The following is a 6,842-nucleotide window of genomic DNA, read 5'->3' as shown; positions in this document are numbered from 1 at the left end:
CAGGACTCAATCTAGCCGATGGGGCCGTTCTAGGCCATGCGTGCCTTTGTTTGACCAGTCGGATTACCAAACGCCACAAAGCCATGTTGGTTAGGAAGCTTATCGACGCAATAAATATTGCACGCGCTAGTAACAGGTGCGTGAACATGGCCTCACTGGGACATCATAAAAGAGGTCATGTTTTATGTCGCTGGTAATCAGCAATGGCTTGAATTATATCGATGGCGCTTCATCCATGCTGATGGTTCGTGCGTGTATTTATAAATGGCAACAGCAAGAAATGAACTAATGACAGTGAGTGCTCGTGTCATTAGCTCTGTTTTGCCCCATTTTGTTTCGCTCCGTTTTAGCAATTACCAACCAGCAACTTACGAGCCAACAAGCATGAATTCTGCATGTCACTAGCACTGCATGAAACAGCGAGATACAAGCAACAAGACATACGGCATAATACAGTGTTTTGTATTTTCACAGTGTAAGCATAAAACATTGATTCAATCTGCTTAGTACGTCCAACCTTGCAACTACAATATCTATATAAAAATTTATATATTTATACAACAGAGAAATTAGTATTACTATTGATACAACCAGTCACTAAGTGTAATGGCAAGTTTATGCATAACGAATGTGTCTTTGGAAAACTGTGTCTTGCTTGAGACTTGTACTGCAGTAAGCATCGAGATACAAAGAAGACATAAGACATGCCAAGAGCTGTTGCATTATCACTATACTTAGTACGTTCAATTTTGAGAACATATTAAACATCGATATCAAAATTGCATTACAGTGCTACGAATACAGCACAGAAAGTAGAAATGCAAAGAATGGAACCGGTCCCGAAACTGTAACGCCAAGTATGTGCATAAAGAAAATTGCGCAGAATAGCAAACTGTGCCTCGCTTGAACACTAGTACTGCATGAAGCAGTAATATGCAAGCCACACGACAAATTGCATGAAACAGGCTATTTGATTTATCACAATGTGCCCACAACACATTGATTTAGAATGTTGTGAAATTTCAGAACAGTTACAAGTTGAAGTGTTGCAACGATGTGATGAGGGGTGCAATTCTTAGAGAGAGGCAATGCTGCTTTTTCTTTGTGCACTCTACATTTTCCCCCTGCCAGGATTTATACCTGCAATGGTTCTTATGCAACCATAGAATGTCGTTACACTTGGCACAGTGGAAATATCTGTATTTCTTTCAAGGAAATAACAACATTGCTGCCCCCAACCACCCTAAACTTTGATTCCTATATATTCCGCATTTCAGGAATATTTAGTATTCAGTACAAAACTAGGCTATTTCAAACACAAAATGAACCTTTCCTAAGCGATCCTTTGGATCGAGTTTTGGATTAGATGTTTCTTAATTGGATTAAATCTATTCACCTAACACCATCACTGGGTGTTAAAGGGATACAAAAAACAAATTCATACACATTTTTGTTTTCAGGAAAGATCTATTTTGTGGCACTTTCCCAATTCAGAGACATTTGTATGGCAGCAAAAGATGCATTCACTGCTGCAAGAACAAATATTTATTGCTGAAATGCAAAAAAGCAATAGCATCATCCAAATTACATTCTATAGCTGATTAGTTGTTTGGGTCCAGAAAACACGTCTTAAGATTGATTTTGTACGTATCAGCAATATTATAAAAAATGTACTATGATAAATTAATATGTCGATAGCGTTGGTCGCCACTCCATATGTCAGAAGTGCAAAAACCAAAACAAACAAGGCTATCGCAGCACAGTTAACAAGTGAACTGGGTACTTACCGCTGTTGGGGCGAGAAAGAGTTTGTTTGGGTGAGTTGGGCGAGAAAAGAGTTTGAAAAGCCCGCACTTTTGACAGACTCCACAACCAACCAATCGCGTGCTCTCCAAGCCTAAACATTCTCAAGTTTATTTACTAGGATTTTGTGGTTCGGATAGCTGCTAACAAATTTCTGCACCTTTAAGTTTACCGCAGACTAAAGTGCACTTCCGAATTCTTCACTTGCATTCTCTCTTTCTCTCTCTTGTGCGCGCTGTGTATTCTTTATAAGGCGCAGTAAAGCCGAAGTGACGAATCGGTAGTGAAGCGGATGCCCTGCGCACGTTAATTGAAAAGAATAGCATTCGCTCCTAACGCAAACGCAGGCATGCCTTGCATTAAGGTGCTTCAAACTAGTCAGGGAGACTCCTAGTGTTAAGGTCTCTAGTGGAAACTATAGCGATCCGACAACTCAAGGTTTTGCAAGATCCCTCAGCGATTCGCTTTCGCAGCCCTTTGACAGCAGTACAAGCCCCCAACGAAAATTCCGAAAGACAAAATATAGTGTAGCATTCATGTCGATCAGAATGTGCACCACTCAGATTCTGTGTGAACAGCCTGACCGGTGAAAATCACAGACGCAACCCGCCACTATTGCCGCCTGTCACGTTGCATGAATGCTGGAACGCAGATAAAGTAAGGGCGGAAGAATCTACACTGTTTCTCATTCTGTCGGCTAATAATACGCACAAGGATTTTGGCGCTTCAAATGAGCGAAGTAGCCGATAAAAAGTGCCAGGTGTCTTTCCAATCACTTTTTTTTTTGCAACAGAGATGCCCACGTGACCAACCATTCGGTATTTTCGGGGTAGTCACTCGAAAAAATTTGGTTTTTTTTGTGAACCGGTTTCTCTTAAGGGCGTAAAACAGGTTTTTTGTGTATAATAACAGAAGATTTCCTTAAAATTACCTCTTATTTGACGCACATTTCTTACCGTGTAGAAGACAGAAAGGGTGGCTGTGAAAATAAAACTGTTCTTGCCTGCCGTTTAGGTTATTGCAATTCAAGATGTTTTCATTTGTCCATTGCTGTTGCGCAAAAATTACGAAAGAACGTGAGTAATGATCATGAAAGGGCATTCTAGAAAGCCGTCGTGATGTGGTGGCACGAGAGCTAATTTGGTATATCAAGAAGGGTGACTAAGTATCAGCATAGAAACTCTTTCTTTTGGCGAGTGAATTTAGTTGCTTCAAATGGCGTTTTTGGTCACGTGCATGTATTTTCTTTAATGATATTTATGTCCGTTTCCTTCTTTCTTTCCTAACATTCACATAAAATTAACCTTGTTTCGGTGAGAAAACGGGCCCCCACATGACAAGCCCAAGATCGCTATCTGTTAAAATACCTTCACTTATCTTTCCATGTGAGCTGTTGTCCAATTCAGATATCACCGAATCACGTAGATTAATTTAAAGTGGCAGATGCAGGGTGTATACTTTCGAGACATAACGACATTTTCAAGGCCGGCAGGGAAAGTTTAACAGCTGTCTCGAACAAAAACTAGCTAATTATCCAGAAAAACACAACTACCACTTGCACGAACATAAGACCATTGGCCATGTGGCCAGTCCGCAGGAATTTTCGCGAATCCGTGAGAACATGGGCGCTGTCATAGAATACTTTCGTAGTATGAAGATAATCTAATTTAGTGGTTTTCAGTGCCTTCGCCAACTGGCAACGTTTTCCCCTCGAAGATATTCGTAAATAATGGCGTAGCTTAAAAATCCAACACTAGTTCGGCGCTCCATTTGGACGGAACATTAGGAGCAGTTCTGACATTTTGTTACTTGAGTGAAAGCAGTCTAGTATTTATACCACAAAGCAGTAGTCCTTACGAAAATATCAGAACCTTATCCGCGTAACCCTGGAATACTTTGGAAAAAAATTGGCGAGTGTTCAAAGATAATTTCTATTGAGTAGTCGTCTATAGCAGCAGTCATAAAGTTACCTTGCGGGATTTATTTTTCGTAACGGTTGCTTTGTCACGAAACCATTCGAAAGAGCTCGCGTTGGAAAAATGAAGGGCCTTCTCTTGTTAAAACCAAAATTTGTATGAGCCAGGCTGTAGAAGACTGTCAGTGTACTTGAAATACGTGTGATTCAATAAAGTGTGCATATATTGAATTACGCAGTTCTTTTTTCAATTGTGCCTCCATGGAAATGCGGCCAGTGTGGCTGTGATTGCAAGCAAAGACCAACCTCATGCTTGTGAGCGCTGCACCTTCTTCGCTTAGTTACCGGTGCAGGTAATTTGTGTTACCCTGTTTCTGTTCAAAGCCTAATTCACGCGTATTACCTTGGGAATTGGCAGCAAAAGAAGATGAAAATGTTGAATTTACACAAAGAAGGCCTTAGGAGTACTTAACAAGTATGGTTACATTAACAACAACCTTACGATTTCTTAACACTTTAGCCAGAACCTATTTGAACGATCAAGGCAGATGTAATATCATACGGAACTTCTACGTTAGAAATTTGTAGAATACGCTTTCTAAATGCCGGACAAACAGAAATGTAATGCTTTAGAACCACTCTCTTATAAATAATTTTTAGCAACCTGAAATGCGCTGGTATTCAGTTTTAGCATGATTTATTATTATCACTGGTTATTGTAAACTAGCAAAGGCAGCTTTCTCGAGAAAACATATATAAAATTTTTCAAGGTCACAGCCAAGGTTTTTCACAGTATGTCGTCAGATTGCGTATGATGAATGAGAACACGTGCTCGTGGACCTTTTATTTAGGTCATGGTTGGTTTAAAAATGTAAAGGTGAGGCGCATGGTGAAGACACCTTTACGTGTGGCGGCATCGGCCGGATGTGCCATTGCTTAAATACAAGGATCAGGGGTCACGCGTACTTATTTGTACAGGTAATCTGATTGCGCAATCCACAAGTTGTAATGAGGATGTGAAGATATGGAAAGCAAGATGCACACAAAGCGACGCCTTGCATACAGAAGCCCGCATACAACTTGGTGTGTGGGCTCTATTTTCTCCGTGAGAATCACTTTGGGGCCGTGCCACTGTTTTGCGGCTCCTGCTATTCTCGCGGCAAGGAATGTACCATTTTGATATCTAACAGTGCACAGAAAGCACGACGGACTGAAAGCCCGACAGAAATTACCAGCCCTGACACACAAACCTCAGCTTGAGCATTAGCATTTCAACGCGGCTAGAATGCCAGGATGGCCACGTACGCTGTGGGGACATTTCTTCGAACGAACTGAAAACGACCTGCCTGTTCTCTGTTTTACCGCACTAATGTTAAGCGTCCCATTTCGCAGAAAATCCAGTGCCGGTATCGGCGGTTTTGTCCATTACATAAAAATCATGGCGAACTACGCATCTGGAAGGATGCTAGCCCTGCACGTGCTTATTAGGCTTTGTTGAACCAATTCAATCTGTCCAAGTACATCACAAAATTCGTAAAGAACGATATTCACAAAACCTACAAGCAAAATAGTGTCAATTTCTGATATCAAAATACGAAAAAAAAACTTCTGTTACGTACAAACTCAAACAGAAACCCTTTTTCCAAGTGGCGTTTCAGGTCTGTCCGAGTAGGACCGGCGCGCCTCGCTAGGTTCCTTGCAACACCATCTAAATGAAACTCGTCTCCGTGAATTCACAGCAGCGGGCAGCACCCGCCGCGGAGAAAAAAATAGAGAACCAGAAAGTTCGCCTTTGTGCGCTCGTCGCCAGCGTTTCCAGAAAACATTAGGGTTAAATAAGCGGCGGTTGCGAGGAAGCGTGAGAAGCAGTCAGGGATCTTTGAATGTTGTTGCGTTCAACTCCTAAAGGCAAAGCCTAAGCGTCCTAACAATTCTTTGCCTAGCATTCCTTAAGACATAACGTGGTATAGCGCGATTATATCTCGTAAGCAATCTCTAGGCGCTCTGTCTCTCAAATGTACCTCAAGCTGCTGCGTCTTCCATGCCGAGAAGTGTCGGTGCGTACAGTAGAAGCCTTTTTTCATCGTCGGAGGTGAGTAGGGTACTTAATATTGTGAGCAATGGGCCTTACTATGTGAAAAAAAAAGCAATTTTCCAAGGCGGTATTTTTTTTGGCGTTTGCTTGGTGTGTTTATATTTTCCCACTTAACGGGATCTGTTTTGCACAGGCTGTTTGTTTTGATTTATGTACATATGCGCTTCCACTAGAAAAATCACCTCCAAAAACTTGTTTTGCTACCTCAATTTCTATTCACTTTTCATCTTTCCCTTTCGTCGTGTTTTCCCGTGTGGAGCTGCTTTCTCATACGTGAAATGCGAACGAACGCTTTCGCAAATTTTATTGGCTAGAAATATTGGCCCATAGGCATTTCCAAAATGTAAGCTCTTTTGTTTCTTTGCATTTGTCTTTCTTCCCCAACATTCCAACATCTATAAACGATTTTCATAACCAACAATATCGTCACAAACAGCCGACATTAAGAACCAATTACTAGTGATGGAGCTGATGGAAGTGGGAAGGTAATTTCCGAACTCGGGCTTTATTCTTAAATCAAAGGTTCTACAAGTTGTTCTTGCGTTGCTACGCCTCACATGTTCTTTTTCTGGCTAATAATTGATGGCTCTTCACTGGGAGGAGGAGAACGAAGTGAAATGACCGTTTTATGTCTCACTTCATTGTTAGAGAATAGAATTGACGTCAGGGAAATGCTGCGCCTAACGTACCCCATTACGCCAAACGTGACAACAGGAGGCGGCGACACACCTTACGGAATACGAGTTTAGACGTGATTGCAAGTAGTTTAGATATGATTTATATGTAAATTATAGTATAGACAAATACGTACACACATTTGAAAACAGTGCACTAGATGAACACATCGTTACAACATGAAATATTATTGAAGCAAACCAGTGGTTTCTACAGTGGGACACCAAAATAGAGAATTCATGAAGGTCCACGGATGTGGAGAGAAAGTACACTTAAAATAGAATTCTACGAACGTCCTCAAACTTTAGTGGATGGCGGGTGAAAGGCAAATATTATTCGTGGCAGAATAATATT

The sequence above is a fragment of the Dermacentor variabilis genome, chromosome 8 (genome assembly GCF_050947875.1).
Source record: "Dermacentor variabilis isolate Ectoservices chromosome 8, ASM5094787v1, whole genome shotgun sequence".
Classification (NCBI taxonomy): domain Eukaryota; kingdom Metazoa; phylum Arthropoda; class Arachnida; order Ixodida; family Ixodidae; genus Dermacentor; species Dermacentor variabilis.
Note: the sequence above shows the minus strand (reverse complement) of the source record.